This window comes from Plectropomus leopardus, chromosome 16 (genome assembly GCF_026936395.1).
Source record: "Plectropomus leopardus strain MGB_pleo_1.0 chromosome 16, ASM2693639v1, whole genome shotgun sequence".
NCBI lineage: Eukaryota > Metazoa > Chordata > Actinopteri > Perciformes > Serranidae > Plectropomus > Plectropomus leopardus.
In genome coordinates, this window is record NC_142191.1 from 2,054,993 (window position 1) to 2,075,999 (window position 21,007).

General features: G+C 38.8%; 1 long non-coding RNA gene across 3 annotated transcripts in view; it reads left to right on the forward strand.

Annotated features, from left to right (window-relative positions):
* The window catches only part of LOC148186787 (uncharacterized), a 185,366-nt gene that overhangs the window by 75,073 nt on the left and 89,286 nt on the right, over window positions 1-21,007 (forward strand). For all 3 annotated transcript variants that reach the window (XR_015779130.1, XR_015779131.1, XR_015779129.1), the window contains exon 3: window positions 18,115-18,295. This is a non-coding gene — a long non-coding RNA (uncharacterized LOC148186787). The remainder of the gene's footprint in view (window positions 1-18,114; window positions 18,296-21,007) is intronic.

The following is a 21,007-nucleotide window of genomic DNA, read 5'->3' on the forward strand; positions in this document are numbered from 1 at the left end:
ACCTGTTTCGAGGATTTTAGGATATTTCTCGAATGTTGAGATGATTCTCAGATTTTAGCATGTTTCTTAGATTTTAGGGCATTTGTACGATTTTAGGACATTTCTAGAATTTTAAGATGTTTCTCTGATTTTAGTTTTCAGGATTTAATAGCGTTTCTAGGATTTCAGGGTATTTGCAGATTTTTAGGATCTTTCAAGGACATTTCGAGGGTTTCAGACATTTCTATGATTTTAGGACGTTTCTTGGATTTTAGGCTGTTTCTATATAGGATTTTAAGGACATTTGTAGGATTTTAGGATATTTCTAGGATTTTAGTAATTCTCAGGACATTTCTTGGATTTTTGGATGTTTCCAGAACATTAGGACATTTTTACGAATTCAGAACATTTATCTGATTTTAAGACATTTCTAGGATATTAGAATGTTTGGGAATTTTTAGGAGCTTTTCTAGGATTTTAAGGACATTTATAGGATTTGAGTACATTTCTAGGATTGTTCGATGTTTCTAGGACTGTAGGATGTTTCTCAGATTTTAGGACATTTTTAGGATTTTAGCATGTTTTTAAGGAATTTTGGATATTTCCAGGATTTTAGGATGTTCGAGGATTTTAGCATGTTTGTAGGATTTTTAGGACATTTCTTGAATTTTCTGACATTTCTACAACTTTGCTACGTTCCGAAGATTTTAAGATGTTTCTGGACGTTTGTAGGATTTTTGCCTGTAGGTTGTCTGGCAGTTGAACTGACATTTTTTCAGGGTTTCAGACTTTTCTAGAATTTTAGGACCTTTCTTGAATTTTTTGACATACTATGTTTTTAGTATCTAAGGATTTTTCTAGGATTTTCTGACATTTTTAGGATATTAGGTATTTTTTTATTTGCCCCAAACAGGAAATGTACCACATGTACAGACATTTTTAAATATCAAATATTTATTTTTTTTATTTTGCCTGTAGGTTGTCTGGCAGTTGAACTGATTGTGTTATCATTTTTGCAGAATAGACAAAAAATATAAAAATAATAAAAGATAAATAGAAGCTTAATAGATGAGTCAAACTATTTACAACATCGTCTTTTGCCTCTATTAAATTCAACTTGCATTTATTTTTCTTTCTAATTCTTAAGGCTCTATTTTCATTTCCTTGCTTTTTCAGTCATTTGGTCCGAGTACATAATGTGTATTTACAGCACACACATTGTTTGCATGCAGTTTTTTTTTTTTTACTCATCACTTAGGATAAAGAGGAGGGCGTGTCTGAAGCGTCTGAGCACTGTTAGCTCCTACATCACGTAGGAGTTGCTGTCATTTGGAGTTACATTAACATCTCTCAACAGATAGACGCTTCGCTGTTTCACAGTCCACATGACTCTGCTGTTCTTTGTTAGAGCTGTAAGGAAGTCGATTCTTCACGCCCACCGTTTATCCTGATTTACCTTTAGAAAGAAGTCGGCTCGTCATTGGATGACTCATGGAAAAAAACCCTGATTTCCTGCTGTTGCCTCATAGTAAAGCGTTAAAGTGGTGCAGTCAACACATACAGATGCTGTCAACCAAACTGCCAGAGAAAATACTGGTATCTTCAAATCAGTATTACGTAATGTTTGTGATATTGTGAAGCAAATGCATTGAAACTAATCTGTGGTTAAAGTGTGGCAAGGTTTAGGCAATTAACCAATCGGTTATGGTTAGGAAAAGATCACGTTTTAGCTTGAAATACCCGGCGTTGGTTCATAATTCCTGCTGGAAAAACACAACTGCCTTACATACCTAAAAGTTTGCTGGGAACACAGCAAAGAGCCACATTTGCTGCCTAAAAAGCCTGAATATCTGACTAAATTACAGACTGGATTTGTTGTTTATTAGTCATGAACTGTGGTCTGCAGCCCGGTCAGCTCGTATAATGCGTCACATTAGAAACGTTGAAGTGTAAATGTCAGCTTTTCAAGGTTTGCAGAAATGTACGATGCCAACATTTTCTCTTGGCAACTGGGCTGGAAATTTTTGAAGGCAGATAGTTGCTCCCAACTTTTGCCTCTCGTCCATGCAAACTAAGTTTTGAGTCACTAAAATGTAGATTTTTTTTAAATAAAAAAAAAAAAGCCGTTTGTGGTGAGTATTTACAAATTTCTGGCAACGATAGCAGACTGTGGTTTGTTAATTTTTTTTAGGTGCAGTTCAGTGTCTCTTTGAGGTAATTTTATGTCCTTACGTCTCTTTTTCACCCGTTACTTTTTGACCAGTCTCTTTTTGACCTGTCTCTTTATAGTCATTTTATGTCTCCTTTGGTTGTTTTGTGTCTTTGTAGTGATTTTTTATTTGCACTACAATGACTGTTTAATAATGACGACAGTAATTGTAGCAGCAAGGTGTCATTTACTGGTCATATTATGTTTTAATACCAAGTATAACCTCTTGATAGCAGAATAGAAATGCAGTACATTTAGACAGCGGTAGGAGCTCTTTGGTTGTGTCTCATTTTCAGGTTGATAAAAACACAAGATCAAGTATTAATGCATGAAATTAGTCTTTTGACTTTTGGTAATATTTGCCTCCGGGCCTTCAGTGGGCACTTCAGCCACATAATTATTTTTCCTTTTTAATGCAGTTTAAAGATGCTGAGCAACTGAGAAATATAATGTATTTTATAACATTTGGAAAACAAAAATGCTAATATTTCTATAGTAGTGATTGTGTCTTCTTTTTCCATCCTCAAATACAATCCCCTGCTCCCCCGAAATCGTCTGATCCTCTCCAAGGTCGGTAATGTAATAATGATGTAATTCACCCACACTGCCTTTATTAGGAACGTTTGCCCCTGTTTAATTAAACAAATCCCTTAAGAAGAAGCATAACTTCTCATTTTTAGATAATTTTCATTATCATCAGTTAAGGATGCAAAGTATTGTGGTAACTGTGACTGCTGGCTGTGTGAGCTCTCACGCTTGGGAGTGAATAATAATATAAATGTGCTCCGAATGTTAAAAGTTTCTGTCAGTGGCGGCGTAATGATGAGTCCTGGATGTTCAATAAAAAGCCCCGGATCGAAGCATGCATATATGTATGTATGTATCCCATATGATGTATTATAGATTGTCAGAAATTTGACAATCTAACAATTATTTACAATTTTTGGTTGTGATAAATGGTGATTGTTTATTTCGATAGGCCCCTGAGAAAAGCATGTTTTCTCTAAAATGGTGCATTTTTTTCCAAAGATCTCTAAAATTAGCAAAAGTTTAAAGAGAAAAAAATCAATTTAAATGAAAAAAAAACAAGAAAAAAAACCCCAAAATTTTAAAAAAGCCCTTAATTGTTTTAAAAGGGGAAAAAAAATCATTGTTCATTTAATCACTTTAAATTTTTGAGGATTAATAGGGTCAAATGTTTTACATCAGTCTTATGGCAGTAGCACTGTCAAAGCTGTGGTACAGGCTGGTCTTTTCAAATACATTTCCGTTTTTCGAACACATTTATAGTCTCTGCTTTTTACTGTATGAAGTTGTTTTTTATTTAAAATAAACTTAGGTGGGGATTACACACTTGTTTGTAGGTTTACCTCCATACTTTTATGGAGTAAAAGCATGTGGTTAGGTTGCTAAAAAAAAACATGGCCTAACTTAAATAAGCAAAATTGTTGCTGACATAATGTCACGTCATGTGACATACTTCATATTTTTTATGCACCAGTCCTAAAGCAAGTTCCTTTTATGTGAAAATCCTCTTGACAATAAAACATACTTAAGTTTTGCTGATGATGTGCTGGATGAATGCGCACAGATCCACGTCGCCGCTCTTTCAGTTCATTAAGAGTTAAAGCCAATGAGGAAACGACTTCCTCCGACGCCACAAACCAAACCTGCTGTTTCTGTGTCAGTGAAGCCTCCAATTACTCAATCATGTGCTCGTCCAGGCCTGTCTGAAGAGACACAGTTTGGACGTGAGACAGCCGTCAGCAGTGTGCAGCCAATAACGAGGAGTGCTGAGTCATGGCGGGCAGCGACGAGGTTCTGCCGATCATTCTGAGAGACAGACGTCCAGGCGAGGACAAAAGGCCTCTGTGGGCCTCGCAGCCAGATATCTACGGTGATTACAGATGGTTACTCCTCCAGCCGCTCTGTCTTTTAATACTCTTCGTTTTGCCCTTTCTGGTTTTAGATTTTCTCATTTTCCGCGAGCTTCACAGTGTCTCCTCTCTCTCTGTTTCTGGCCCCCGGACAGCTAACATCATCAACATCCAATAAAAGATAATTTCTATCTCAGAAAAGGTCCAGATGAGGACCCGAAGGTTCAGCACGCTGCTTTTAGAAGATGATTAAATGGAATCTGTAACAGCGACAGACCCCGTTTGATTAAAATATTTCCTTAAATGAAAAGTAGATTTGAGCTCCATGTGGCGTCTGATTGTTTTTTTTTTTTTCATATTTAAAATCTGAACTCAATTTGAATTTAAGGTCGACATCAAAACTTAGAAAAGGATTGTAATCAAAGCAAAGCGGCGTGCTCAGGATGTAGAAAAACAAATCTTTGAGAAAGAAAGCAGCAGAATCATCAAGTCACGCAGGTAGTTCAGGTGATGAGGACGTCACACAGAATGCAGCGGAGCTCATTATAACCAGTACAGATGCAGCCTTCCATTAACCCTTTAAAACCCGGATAGGCATCAGTTTTCTTGTGCTGCGTTCAGACAACTTTCACTCGCTTTTAACATCTGAAACCTGAGAAACTGTTTTCAATTCTTTCAAAAACCTGTGAAAAAACTTGATAAAATACTTGGAAAAAAATGTCCAGCAAATTGCAAAAATAAATAAATTCAGGAATTAATGAGAAGTATGTAAATAAAAGATAACAAGGATATTATCTGAAAATTATCTGGATGGTATGATAATATATGATCAAAAATTGAGTGAGAATGTCCAGAAAATTATGTTTATAATTCTAATTTTATACTTATAATGATGCAAAAGAAACATTTAAATATGTATATTTTTTTTTGTCAGGAAATTTTCTTCTTTTTACTGATTAAGTGTTACTGTTTGGGCCATTTCTTTTTAAGTTGCTCATCCCTCTCTTCCCATGGTTGTGGAAGAAATCGAACAAATTTAAAAGAATAACTGGAAGCAAAGCTGAAGCAGCCCGTTCTCATTCCAAACGCGTAAATACGCCCTCATGTCAGAGATTTCGGCCTACGAGCGTGACGCCAAAAGCCACCTTCTGCATTCAACCGGAACGCGGCTGGACGGCGTCAGATAAGAATGCCTTTGTATGCGACTGGTGGCGTTGTTATTATATGCCGGCAGACAGCTGGATGGCACCAGGCTCGTCCACATGATACGAGCACGGGTGGCATCACTTGAGAACGCGGTCAACCTGAATCAGTTGCTTACGCATGCAACACAGAAGGACAGTGTCAGATAATAATGTTGCCAGTAATGATGTAATGTAAGACGCGCCAGTGCATTTATAGGGCGGGAGTTGTGGTGACGGGTCCCACAAACAACTGACTTTCATGCAGGAGTCTGGAGTTCACTTCCTGAGTGGATGTGAGGTTTTTTCTGCACTTCACCTTGTGCTTCTTTTGCCTAAACCCAACCGTCTGTGACTTTGTTGCCAATCCTAACCATGGTGATGGTCCGTGGGGGTTGCCATGTGCTCATATTTTGTAAAGATAACAATGTGCAGCATCATCTCAACATGTGCATTTGTTGACATCACGGTAACAGCGTCCCGGTGCGTAAACAGCTGACGCAGAAGGATACCTAAAACTTCATAAGGAGACGCAGAGGGTTGTGGGGCCTGATCCCACCACCATACAGCCATAATACACATAATTTGAAAGGAAAAAACGTATTCAGAATAAATGCAAAATACAACCATTTGAAGGTATATCCCTCCCCCAAAACAAATAATAATAATAATAATAATAATAATAATAATGTCCTCATGTCCCTCCTCCGTTTTGCACCTCTCCTCCCCATAAATAAGAGTCTCTGACTATTATTTTCCAGTATTTGTGACAGCGTGTCTTTAAATATAGCTTCATGCCGCTGTATCGCTGTAATTTCCGATGCCGTTCGTCATGATTCTGATTTCTCCTGCAGCACTGGGCTCCATAAATCTAAATTTTGGAACTAAAATCTCCTCCAGAAGCCAACGAGCGCAACAGGACACCATTAGTCCTTTTGTAGGCTTTCTTTAGTGCAGTATCCCTGGCAACTGCAGTACCTGCGAGACACTGATTAAAGTTCTTTTCCTGGCTGCCAAGCCTTCCAGAGCTCACCATTAACACTCCATCGGGCTGCATTGTCAGCACGCTAATGAAGCCAGTGTGTTCTTTTTAAAGTGTCATTCTGGATTATGGCCATGATATGAGGGCGAGAGTGGATCTGTATAAGTGTCTCCGTGAGACCTAACAGCATGCGGCCCCGCGCTCCGGCCCTGTGGGTGCACGCGGGGGCCTCGGCGCCTGCACGGCCCGGGATCCCCGCCGTCCCCTCGCCGGGCGACTGACACCGGAGTAATTTCATCTGACAGGTGACTTCACAAAGCTTTGGTCCGTGGCAGGCAGCAGACCAAAAAGGAGGCAGGATGTATGTTGGTCCTGTCTGTTTTCAGCTGGGAGCGACGCGTCCGTCAATATTTAGATTCGCAGCCAGATTAGGCGCTATCGGAGCAAAGAGAATGAGAAATTGCCGCCTCTGCCTCGCTGTCTGCAACTTCTTTTAATCTGTGGAGAATAATTCATAACCACCTGATGTTGAGGAACACTGTGTTACTGAAAAGAAATGCCTCATATTTACCGCTTTTTAAAATTCACTTTCAAATCTTTCAAAGGACGCCATGTCCTCGCCGCGGTCCACTTGAAACACAAGCGATGTCACAGAGCAGCCTCGGCACTCTGAATGGATGAGACGGGACAAATGAGATGCCGAGGGCGCCGTTTGTGACAGCAGACAGAGGTCACGGACGGCCAGCCCTTCAGCCGCTAAACGTGTGACACATTTATTGGACATGAAAAATGAAAATATCGACTGCTTTCACTCCAGGGTCACAGTTAGCGCCATGGACAGGTTAGCCAAATGGCGAGGACACCGCAGAACGAGAAAGAGGCCGCCGCCGCCGTCGTGAGCAGAGCGCCCACGTAATCATAATCAATGGTGTCACTGTACAAGCTTCTCATTAGGCGAGAAACAGGTGGAAGTAATCAAACGGCAGGTGTTGGTAATTATATGACAGCAAGGCGAGCGGCGAGCATTGTTTGTGGCGATGTACCATATTGGAAAGAAATGCATGAAGTGACATGAAATGTAATGAATGGAAATTAATTCTCCCACTGGTGTGTTTGCACTCGATGCTGCGGGCATCGGCTGACAAATTCAGGTCAGTCAAGGATGAGACGCTTCACTCTTTTGTTCCCGCGCGCCGTCAAACTTCATCAGCGTGTCCTCAAAACCAAAGACGGACTTTTTTCCCTCCTGTGTCTTTATTTGTCCGTTAGATGAAGTAGAAATAGAAATATTTGCTGTAAGTGACGGAAAATAAATGACGCACAGTGTACTCAACCTGCTTCGGTCAGGGGCCACTTTTGTAAAATGACAGGAGGCCAGGGGCCCGTCACAGCAGCCCCAGACATGTGTCCTGGATTTGACGACTTACTGCTGCTTGGATTCTAAGATGTTACTGGAGTTTTAGGAGATTTTTAGGATTTGGGGACATGTTTCTGTGATTTCATTACATTTCTTAGATTTTGGGATGTTTCTAGAGTTTCATGATGTTTCAAGGATTTCAGGGCATTTCAAGGACTCAAGAACATTTCTAAGGTTTGAGGACATTACTTGGACTTGAGGACGTTTCTTGGATTTCAAGAGGTTTCTAAGATTTTGGAACATTTCTCTGATTTTTTAACATTTCAAGGATTTCAGGACATGTCTTTGATTCAGGAGGTTTCTGGGATTTTAGGACGTTTATCAGATTTTAGGACATCTCTAGGACTTCAGGATATTTCAAGGATTTAAGGACGTTTTTATGATTTTAGGATGTTTCTCGGATTTCAGGATGTGTCTAGGACTTCTGAATGTTTCCAGGTTTTTAGGAAGTTTCTTGGATTTTAGGACACTAGTGTCTTATCTGTGTCCTCTGTCGGGGTTGTGGAGGATCCTCCACTGGCACTTTTTTGATCATTAAACTCTATTTTGATGCTGTTTATGCACTCTGACACCTTATGGATGCTAAAAGTGCAAAACAAAGTCAGTTACTTTATTTTTATTGTGAATTAGAAAATGTTTGGGGGTGCCGACCGAAACCAGACCAACGATTTGTTGGTGTTATGTTCCTGGAGCCTAAATTTCAGCATCCACATTAATTAGAAAAAATCTGCCCGTTATAATCTTCAGAATCTATCTTGGGTTAAAATGTCTCAGCAGGATTTGTCTTCAGTCTTGTCTCCTGTGATGATACCTTCACACGTCTCTGCAGAGATTCGGTCAGACAGCTGCAGCTGATTCAGACTCTGCTGCTGCAGCCAGAGAACTGATACAATTATTTTTAAAAAATACTACTGTTGGTTTATAAAGCAGTGACAGGTTTATGGCCAAAACGCATTTTTTATCTGCTGCTCCGTTATGAACCGTCCAGACCTCTCAGATCATCTGGAACAGGTTTTCTTTCTCAGTTTTTATTCTCCACATTTCTCCAGCTGCTCCCGGTCTTCTCTCGCTTCTGTTAAATCTTCAGACTTGCTGTTTACCGTCGCCTTTAATTAAATTAAATGTGGGACTATTTATTTTCACTGTAATTTTTATTGGCCTGTTTAAACTGTCTTTTTCTATTTTAACTTACTTTTATCTTCTGTTTTATTTTCCTCACTTTAAATCCTTTTTTTTATTGCCTCCTGTTCGTTTTGATGTCTTTTCTTAATGTCTTTAATGTCTCATGTGAAGAGCTCTGAATTGTCTCCTTGTTGGAAGGTGCGACGCAGATAAACGAGCCTCGCCTTCAAACTGCAGACTCTGGTGGTTTGGTGGAAAGTTTCTTTTAATTCCTCTCCAATAATATTTGTTGTATTAATGCATAGTCATATATAACTGCAGTTGATGGCTTTTTACAGAGTAAATAAACTGTAAGTTTTTATGATAGCAATTCAATTTATTCCAGACTCAGGATCCATATTAAAAAGACAAAAACTCACATACGATAACACACATTTAGAAGGCAATAATATAAAAAAAGACTTACTTCCACAACCAGGTGAGCCAAATGTTATTAATAGCTTAAATACAACTTATTTGTTTTTATTTGTATTATTTTTACCCAATATATTCCTGTTAATCTTACTATTGATGTGGCAACCTGTTTTATTTTTTAGAGTTATTATAGATCTTTTATTTGTATTTTTTTTAATTATTATTGATCTTTATTTCAAAAATGGCAAATAAGACAACAAAATAAAAAAAAATGAGCAAAAACAACATAAGATGCCCATCGTACATATTCAGTAAACAAACATATTTCATGTCTGCGAAGGAGCAGAAATACTTAATAATAATCAAATCCTGCTCCCTTAATTTTTATATAAACATACAAAAAAAAAGAGTAAATGATCATAATAAAATGCTCATTTTCACACTTCCGGTGAAACTTCTTACCAAAATAAGACAAACCATAAACTATAAACTGTATCTAAAATATCGAAACGAGCACGGCTGTAATTTTTAGTTCAGCGTGAGTTTGTGTGTTCTTATGTTTGTGGTTTATGTATAACCTCTAATGGTTAAAAAGGACAAAATGAAATTCAAGTACTTTTTTGAACACTGTTTTTTACATTTTAAAGGACATCACTCAAAACAAATTGAATTGAATTGATTTTCCAATTTAAGTTTTTATTAAAGATAAATTATTTAATCGTCTTGTTTAGTGAAGTGTTGTATATCACACTCTTTGTGTAACTGTTAAAATCCTCAACAAAACATTCACGATTCAGTGACGCACTTCTTCTCTTTGCTTCCTCATCTCGATGATGTCCCAGCTGTCATAGACGACTAGTTTATGTTTACTTCACTTCAACACCGGTTGAACTACGTCGGCATGGCTGAACTTACCATGACGTCACAGCACCGTGTTTTGTCTTTTTCTCTCTTCAGTGGTTTGCTAATGTAATGGCTCCCCCCCGAAAATTGGAAGAGAAACAGCTGGGATCGTTGTTATATATCGGCATATCGGATATCAGCAAAACACTCAGTATCTCAAACTACAGGCGGGTTTCATTATAGATTTGCGCAAAACTGAAGCGATAAATTCGAAATGTAGATAAAAAAACAATTGTGAAACTCAGTGCTGTCATGTGACTTCTCTGGTGATAACATCCCTGTAACCATGGCGATGGATGTTCAGAGTTCTCAGAGTTACGTGATGCAATAACAGCTCTTGTAGCTCCTGCTGCATCATGAGGGAGCCAGTTCCTACTGACAAGCCCATAGCCATAGCATCATGTGACCTAGAAGAGACTAAAAAGTTTTTGAATCGCCTGAAATATGCTTCATGCGAGTGTAAAAACTTGAATTTGACCTGTTTCCATTATGCATATTTTATTTTCACAATTGAAGCAGTTTGAGGGTTAAAGAATGGGTCCTTGTGTGGCCTTGGCACAGGTTTGCACCGTCTGAAAGAGTTCCCGTCCATTTAGTTTCCATTTAAAAAAGATTACCATGTTTCTGTCAGACTTTCTCTGGAGATTTTGTCTCTTTTTTGCTTTGTGTGTCGATGTTTTCAAGCAGTTTATCTTGTTGTTTTTTGAGATGATACTCGACTGAGCCGAGAACTGTGACACTGAGCTACACAAATAAGTCTGACTTGATTTACTGTGAAAAATGTCTCCGCAGCACCAGAAAATCCCACAATCCTTTTTTTTTTTTTTCATTAGGAGAAACAACTATAGGTCATTGCTGCTAATATGCCATGGGACTGTACACAATCTCTACTTGTTATTACAGAGCAATCAATGTTTTACAACAGGAGGGGGGTTACTGTATATCAGCTGGAGGGATTAGAGGCTGCTGTGGAGCCGATACCGCTCGCAGGAGTCAACCACACGGAGGCCACAGGCTCAGGAGACGAGGAGACGGGAGGAGGGGCTCGGGTATAAATCAATACCCAGCATGCAATGATAAATCCTCGCAGCTTCGATGACCGACCGGCCCTCACACCCTCGCACACAAAACAATCTCGCTCTCCTGTGTCAAAACAGCCAAAAGCTATCAGTGCCACGGATCGGCGGCATGCTGATGTGTCAGCTGAAAGTCAGCTTAAAGCCGAGCTGAAAGAGATAGCGCGTCCTCGGCGCCGGCGGATTGAACTGTGTGTGGTGGATGTTTAAGGAGAGGAGAGAGCGGCTTTAGGTTTGTTGTTGATGTTGGGTAATGATGTGGAGACGGTTTAAGTTCAAGCTTCAGTCGATTTTTAGGAAGAAACTTCATCAAAACAGATCTGAGGGCTCATTTTTAACTTTAGACATGTTCATTTTTAATATCCTAACCGTCACTGCATTGTTTATTTGGGCATCTATGTTTTATTTCCTCTTAGTTTCGAGACAAAAATGTTTCAGTTTTATAAAGCCTTTGAAAGCTGGATCCACGTCAACTTCCTGGTGCTGAAATGTACAAGTATTTAGAGCTTTGAAATGGGTTTGAAATGATTTCTTTTTAAAACATGGGAGAAAAGGCAATGAGCAACTTTGCAAGTAATTAGATTTAGAATATTTTAAAAAGCTAAGAGAAAATGTACAACCACAACAACAATGTGCTATTTTGTAGGTAGTTTTCTAGTTGTTGTTTTTTTTTTTTTTTAACTAATTTTGTGCTTTTTTTTTTGGGTCATTACTTGTTAGGTTGCTCATTGTCCTCCATGTCTTTTAAAGAAACCAAGCAGATTTGCTCAGGTATCAAAGGCTTAACATTTTTATCCTTAAAAAGTTTTAGTTGATAAAAAGGCGTAACTTCAGTCCATATTATTGTTCTCTTTGAAGTAATTAAATTTGGCTAATGCAGGGAAACAAGGTGACAGGTGACAAACTTGCATTTCTCCAGCAGAGTTTTTGACCAGTTTAACGGGTAACTTAGGAGCACATATTTACTGATTAACATTTGATAAGCTCAAAATCTCAAACTTTTAGACCATAAATAATTAATTTGAGAAAACTAGGATTTGAGACAGTAGGGTTCGTGTAAACACTTACTTATTGATTTCACTCTCAAGAAGCAGAAAAATAAACATTTCAGCCTGAATTCTTTATGAATCTGCATCATTAGTCTGGAGGTTTAACCCTTTAAAAGTCATCCCAAACGAAAAGCAATGGACAAAATTTTTCTTTGCATTTTTAATTTGTCAGAGAAATGGTAACAATTTTTTATTTTTATTTTTATTTTTTACATGGAATACAAAGTGGTATAATATAAATATATGAAGCTTGCAACATTGCAACATGTGGACAGATAATTTGCTCTGTTTAACCATTTTTCAAATGTCTACGTAACGTTACACAGTTGCATCTTGTTTGAACTACACCGGGCCCGTGATCTCTGGTGTCACTGCTCTGTTTCGTCCGTATCCGTAAGCTTCCAGAAAACATGCCCAAATATAGAAGAAATAAACAACTTGTTCTCATCTCCACTGGTCACATATCGCCGCTTTGTTACGCTCCAGGTATCTGCATATGATGTTGACGTGATCGGATGCCACAACCAACGCTGGGATGTCAACAAAAAGCACCTGGTTAGGTTTACAAAAAAGTATCATGGTTTGGCTCTACATTCGCACGAGATGTGACCAGCGGGCTCCTGGACCCATTCACTGCAAAATCAAGCTTTAAATAATATTATATATTAAATATAATTAATATTATTTTCTGCTTTCATTGAGTTAATTTTTTAACCAACGTCAGTCCTGTTGGCAGTCTGGGATATTTCAGTGATTCGCAGCAAGATTGATTGTGACATTGTACTTAGAGGAAATAACATGACCTTTGTCCATATGCTAAATATCGAAAAAAAAAAGAAAAAAAAAAGAGAATCACTATTTCTGTCCATCTTAAAGGTTCCCTTTGACTCCTAAGTGAGATATGAAGATATCATAAGGTTAATTTTGCTTTAAATATTTATTTTCTGTCAGACATTGAACATGACAAATATACTGAAGAACAGGCATCACCAACTGGAGGACCTATTCTACTAAAATTCAGAGGTCCAGTTATTAAAATCAGCAGCAAAGGTCCGAACCTCATACCTAAACAATTATTTTGCTTTTTGCTCTTTTTTTTAAGGTTTGTTTTTTGCCCTCATAATTCACTGACAGTGTCATGTGACCATGGTGTGTTGGAGTGTAATAAACATATAATTTATTATTATTTATTAAACTTTCCAGCTTTATATAAAAATGTAAAGCTCCATCTTAAACAAACTTCAGGTAAATTTAAGCACATTGTGCTGATAATAGGCCAACCTCTCCTGACTGCAGGACTCTGACTTCAGCTTCTGTCAAACTTCTGTGCTGTTAATCATTTTACTCAGGAATTAAAAACTTTTGAGTCGGCCTACTTCTCCTATAGCTGCCAACAGCCTGCCAACATTCACAGTTAGAGAAAGGCTGAAAATAAGCTCATGTGCTTGTGGCCCCGGGCCCCCGAAACATTACATCTGCCCCTGGTAATAATAATGAGAGCTCAGCACGAGCGGCTGGATGAGACACGGAGCGATGCGTCCTGCTGTTTCTAAATAATTCATCCAAAGTCTGATTAAAGCTGCAACTAACACAAAGTCGTCTGTAGAGTCTAAAGAAGTCACTTTCACCTCTGCAGATGTGTCTGTTTCAGACACTTTGGTGCTTTGAGGAGAAGCTGCGCTCTGTTTGTCTGTCTCACTGCGCTGCTGTTTGAGCCGGGATGATGAAACGCTGTGGCTGTCAAACACTCAGCTGTTCGACAGTCAAAGTCCTTCACTGCGTTTGGTTCGCCACAGCGGTTTTCTTATTATTAGTGGCTGTTCATGTTGTCTGTCAAAACATGGCTGACTTCACATTCTATCGACTACGTCTCATATTTCAATCGAAGAAAAGTTATTTTGCGATTTATATCATCTTCATTTTATCGCCCAGCCCTATCAGTTGGAAAATAGTCAAAATGACAAATTCAGAGTCAAAAGCCCAGAATGACACCCAAAAATAATACAAGTCATGTTTTTCTGCTTTGATGGCTGTGGGATCAAAAATGTCAGTTTGAATGGGTTTCAAAGGAGCATTTTTTGACCTTAATGGTATGAATGTAACTATTTAGTTTCCACAGTGTATTTTAGACTTATTGTAGGAGCTGGAAATTCACAAATTAAACAAAAATACACACTTTTGCCCAAATTTATGCAATATGCATGAATACAGCCAAAATGATCAAAAAATGAAGAATGCAAAGCACGTAAAATGCGAGAAACAGTCTCTAAAGGTTAATGAAGATAAAATTTTCAGGTAGGTTTTCAAAAAAACAAAACCCCATAAATTCCAACTTGGTGCTGAAGGAAACAGACATCCTTTATTTCACACCAGCATATATTTTGACACCAGAGAAATCTGATGCTTGTGGCCACATCATAACTATTTATCACGTTTTGAGGCTCGGCTCTGTAACTCTGGGTGACAGATTGGAGGAGCTGTGTAATGGGAGCAGAGCGTGGGTCAGTCCACGGTGATGAGTTGACATGTCCAAACACATTGACTTGTCCCGACTTCAACCGAACAGAAGAGACATTTTTTAAAAGGGAAGACGAGTGTTTTTGTGATTCAACTCAGGGCCGTTCTACATCGCCCTGCCTGCATGCGTCAGCGATCAGTCCGCAATGTTTAGACTAAGACACAAAAGGCGCTATTACACGGCTGAGCAGGCTCGCCATTGTTGGCATCAGGTCGGTTGACTCGGGCATGTTGATGTATTAAGAGTGTCATCATTCAAACAGTGTGTGGGCTTTTGGTGCAAGGCCACAGCGCAGGTTGCTATTTGAAAAATCAATAGGAGGCAGGCAGTTTATATCTATGAAAAGGATCAAATCTGCTGCAAAGGGATAAACCCGAGCGAGAACATAGTTACTCCGCCTTGCAGGCAACAAACACAATAAACAAAGAAATACATGGTTGTTTTTCTTCTATGTATGCAAAAATCCCTCAATAATAAATTTAATGCACTATCAAAACAGACTGAAGCGGGTTTACTGCATCCGGCGAGCGGTGTGGCGAGCTGGACTGGAAGCTGCAGTGTTTTTCTGTAGGAGTGATAAACTGTTCTACATTCACACGGCTGATGCATTTTTTATGTTCAAAACCTGAGAGGCTTTTTCACCTTCAATTTTAAAAGTGTTTACTCAGCAGCAGTCCTGAGAGACGATAAAATAAGTTAGAGCACCTGAATTAAAAATGATTCTTCGCCGTGGAAACTGTCCCCAAAACGGTCCCCTGCGGCGCCCTCGTCCTCGTGGTAATGTGGTTGGACAAAGGTCCTGTCTCGCCAATAAAGGGCAACCCTGATGCAGCAGCTCTTCTTTTGTCTTTTACTCCGTCTTTACAATCCCACTGTGTAGTTTAGCTTCTCCCTCCTTTTTTTTGTCTTGTCTTTTGTTTTGTGTATGTGTATGTGGTATAAGTACGGCGGCCCTGAGGAGGCAAACACATCAACAAAACTGAAAACCCAACATTTCAAAAGCAAAAAGATCTAAAATAAGAACAACAACAGCCAGTGTTTATCTAAGAAATGTCCCCAAATCCTACAAACATCCTAAAGTCCAGGAAATGTCCAAAAGTCTTAGAAATGTTCTAAAGTCCTACAAATTTCCTAAAACCCCAGAAACATGCTAAAATCCCAGAAACGTCCTAAAATCCAGACAATGTCCAGAAGTCCTAGAAATGTCTGAAAATCTTAAAAACATCCCTAAAATCCTGAAATAGAAATGTCTGAAAATCCTACAAATGTCCTGGCCTCACTTCATGACCTTATGTGACCTTATATTGACTCTTAACTGCAAAAAAACGCTGTGGCACCAGAGAACCGAAAGATGAATCTGTCATAACGCCTTTGCTCAGAAAAAATTAGCCTTTTTTTGCTTTAAAAGTTACTGTGTTTCCTACTTTGTTTATGTTTTCTCACGTGTATTTTTATTAATTATTTTTGTCCAGCGTTTCGTGTTCGTCCCTCCGGACCACCGTACATGAGCTGTAAACAGGTCTCTTAAGCCGCGGGCCAGTCAGAGAAACCTGTGATTTCACAGACGTGGAAAAAGATAAAAAGATAAACTGTCGGTGGTGAAACATTTATTCCACTCATTCCCTCTCAGTGTATTTCCAGCTGACGGCTCCATCCAAGCCGACGTAGATACAACTGAAGATTCATCTCGACTCGGACACTAAAGCAATCCAAACTTCTCTTCGAACTGACTCTTTTCAAATTTACACCAGATAAAGAACAAGGGAAGTACAAAATCCAATTTGGCTGTCACATTTGGCACCTAATAAAAACTACATTTGTAGGATGAGGAGTAATGTTCTCCTGCTGGAACGTGTCCCCAAGTCGGCTGCTGCGGGTCAATGTTGTGCCATTGGGGAATTTCGCGGTGAGCAAGATGAAGCACATGTTGGCCTGGGTGCGTACTGGCCCCAGGAAGCTAGCTTTACTTCTCTGAATTATTTACAGTGATGTATAGGCCCGCTGCTGGGAAGCCATTCTGTTTTTTGGCTACAACCTCATATCTGTTTTCCAAGACATATCGGTCATGAGGAGAAATTGAGAAAAAGAAACGTTGGACTTGATGTATGTTTTTGGCCGCTCTTTTGTGCGGGACGCTCCAGCACCTGAAAGAAAGGAGACCAAACTGGATTTCATAACGCACTTATGAGGATGAGAGAAACAATGCATCAACTCCTCAACAGAGTCTGACGGGAAACACAAAAAAGGAAAGAGGAGAAATGTGAGTCTGAGTGCTGCGTTCTAATAAAAAACAAACGTCATCAGGAACACATAATGTGAGCTTAGTTTGGACCAGAAAACAACAACAGAAACACACTTTATTTTCAGGTGCAGTGAAAGTCCAGCACAGAGCTTTTATTTCTAATTGCGGTAACCCTTTTAGAGTGAGTTATTTTTTATTTTATTTATATATTTATTTTTTGAGAACAGTAACTATTTATTGTCCTGTTGTTGTTATCATTTGGCCTTTGACATGCTGTGTCTTTGCAGCGTCACTGGTCTTAAAGCACTTATTAACACATTTTTTGGTTGCAGTGCAGTGCTGTTTATTTATGCTATTTATTTATTTTAACTTAATATATAAATAAATTGCCAAAAAATTTCAAAAATCGCCAAAAGTTTTAAAGGAAAAAAAAATATGCCAGAGGTTTTTTCTAAATTACCAAAAAAGTTAAAGTAAAACAAATGGCAAAAAAAAGAATTTATTTATTTATATATATATATATATACATATAAAATTGAAGATATCTTCCTTCAGTTTTTGCAGATTTTTTTTCTTACAGATGTCCTCAAATCCTAGACACGCCCCTGGTTTCAACTAATTGCACTTTGGTGCAAAGATATTTGTATATATATACAATATGTTTTATTCCACTGTGTTTTAGGCCAATGTGTAATTTCCATTTTGTCAAATAAAATTGACGAACCATAATGCGATTTGACACTTGTGACTACATGTGATGGACACTTTTAGGTCGTGGACACTCGTGTAATGGAAACTCTTTATGAGCGCCCGCAGAGCAGAAACATTGTTCAGTAAACTTGCAGTTTAAGTCTTGTCAGGATGTGACACGTTCATGTGTCTCTACATGATGTTTACTCTTTGTCAGTGTGTGAAAGTGCTTCACCTCATGTCAAAAGACATGACGAGATAAAATGGCCCAGATTGTTCTATCAGCCCCTTCAGACGACACTATTTAAAGATAATAAGTAACTGACCTCCGCTCTGCAGTTTTTAGTGGTGCTCAGGTTTCTCTCTGGTCCCTCAGCTCATTCTTTGTTGTGAGTCCACTTGCAGAGTTAAACTTTCAGAAAGACACGATTTGACTCTGTGTGTTTGTTTAACAGAAATTACCACCACAAACTTGCCGTCTGAGAGGACACCGGGGACTAAGCGTGGACGGTTAAAGACTGAGCGCAGCTCGAGCCGGCACTCGAACCTGAACCTCGCCGTCAGAGAGGCGAGACGTGATGGTCCGAGGACTGTGGCTCCCTCACCGCTGTGATTCGTGAACCGACTGTCTTTCTGGTAAGTGAGAACTCAGTCAGACGAGTGAAAAACTTCTGTCCGGGTCAGATTGTGCTGTGACAGACGTGTCAGCAGGGCAGGTTCAGGAATCGAGACAGTCGGGATCATTTAAACAAACGCATTTTTGAAGTGTTTGATCACATAAAATGATCGTGATTATATTTTTAATACTCTGTTTTTCTGGCAAAAAAAAATAGAAAAACGTGTAAAAGCAGCCCATGCATGCTTAAATATCATCTCATATAAATTTATTTGTAATTTTTAAACAAGAGTCCACAAACTAATGAGTGACGTCACACTAAAATACGCATAAATACAGTCTATGCTTTCGCCAAAACTTGAAAAAAATGTACCGCTCTTTGCCCTCTTGATGAGGGCGAAACACTCAAATGGGTCATTTTGTGGACAAGAAATTTGTTGCTTCTAAATGTTCCCAGAGAACAAATCCCTTCTCTAAAAATGTTGGCTTTGCCAAAGATGCAAAGATCCTAATTTAGCCATATTTAGATTTTATGGATTAATTTGTCAGTTTATTCAACCAGTGCTTAATAATTTTTAGGATATTTTTTTATGAAGCCTGGTTTACTTCAAATCTTCTTTGAAAAAATATACACAAAAAAATATATATTTTAATTATAACTCCCCTGAATTAAAAAAGGTTAGAAAACATATAAAAATACATTTTTGCATGTCTTAGGTTAAACAAAAAAAACATATCTTTCTCAAAGAAATTTAAAGAATCATCTTAAAAAAATGGAATGTTATTAATCAATCCTGAAAAAAAAGAAAAAACCTCATCATTGGATCCTATTTTCCAGTCTTAATTTTTGCTGCAAACGTTAGTGCGGCGAAATGCTGCATAATCCCATAAATCATAGACCAGCCTACTCTTTATTTTAAGGGTGATTGTCTTTAAAAAAAAAAGATTTACGGTGTTTTACTGTAGTTTGGAAAAAAGGTACATTGACGTCAGAATTTGACCGTATTTTCACTGCAGTTTGTTGCAGCGTAGCATAACTTCTCCTCATGCTTTAGTAAGACTGCGCTCTGTTAGGGGCAGCATTATGCAGATATCATGATTCCTGTCCAACCGCTGATTGTTGGAGCGCCAGCGGACAGGTGGACCTGCCAGTGGAGCTCTTCATGCACACGCTGTGACTCTGCTTTTACTTTTTTCCTCTCCTCATTTGCATGGATTCATTTCAGTTCGTGGAGCTTTTCCAAACTAGTGCAGGAATTTCCTTTCTTACCGAGAAGCAGTGGTTAAAGTGTTCATTTCGATGCAGCAGCAGTGTTCAGTTATTGACAGTGTGAAAAGGGAAATTAGGTCAGAGGAATGTGGAGCACGAGGCGTTCTCAGGACACACAAAGACGGTCTTTAGCTTTATAGGTTTATCTTCCAGCCCGTTTGAAGTCTGATTTCAGGTCGTTGGCATTCTGGCGCTGATGAGCTACAGCGACGGTTACTCAGTGTCTGAGGGTGACTGACGTTTTCGATTAGAGTAAATTTTGTGAGTTAACTTTGAGAGGTGGATATTGATTGATCTTGCTTTGTTTTTTTTTTAAAAGTCTTCATGCGTGTGATTGAAACCGCTCAATCGCTCCTGGTTTCCTGGCCCGGGCGCGAGTCATTGTGAGCTCCCCGAGGAGGAACGCGGCGGTTTGAAGCCGAGATCAAGAATACTCAGCTGAATAAAAATAACACCAAAATACAATTTGCATTGATCAGTTTCCAGGCTTTTCAATAGCAATTGATTGAGGTTGAAAAGAACGGACGGACATTTGGAGTTCTCGATGAGTCTGCAGTACAAAGACGCGTCTGTAAAGACGACTTCTTCTATCTGGAGACTTTTCATTTGAGGCTCGGTGTCCATGCTGAACGACTGCGGACTGTCAGTACACACACTGAGATAAAAATACACATAAAAGCTCATATACAGTAAGCATAGCATGAAAAGCACTTTTTGATTCACTCTGCCTTTATGTGAAGCTCACCACCAGGACTCACAGTCGCATACCTCATTATCTCCGCGATCACGTGTTTGGCTGTGTTTGTGTTTATCTGTCTGCAGATAATCTCACAAACTACTGAACCCGTCAGCCTAATATTTACTGTGCACGTTTGACTCTTTTAGCACATCTTGTGGTTGCAGAATTTCAAAATTGTTGAAAAACTTGATTTAGTGTACAGTAGTACAGTATATGCACATTTTCTGAAAACTTGTTGTGGCTAGAAACAACAAGCCTTTCTCTTTTTTTCCTTTTTTTTGTTTGTTTTTGTTTTTTGCTTCTTAGGACATCTCACAAGTCTTAAACACATCGATGCATTAGCACCTGTTGTGGCTGATTTTGCAAAGACTCATTTATTTACACATTCAGCAGAGAAACATTAGGAACCGTGTAGTTGTGTTTCTGTCCACCTGCAGAATTAAGTCCAGTGAAACTCAGGAACTCCTCGGAAATATCCGTGTTTAGCTGCTAAAGGCTTTGCTATGTTCATTAGCTTGTTGCTAACTTTGTCTGTTGTTGTCACATACAGGGTTTTATTACAGTGTTTTTTGTTTGTTTGTTTCTGATTTTTTTTTTTGCTGTGGCTGGAAACAGAAGTAATGAAAGTGCTGAGTCCAAACTAAGGTCACGTTAGATGAGTGTCCCAGTCTTTCCTTTGGTTTTTAGAAAAATCTGCATTCATATGATAACACTGTGAAAACC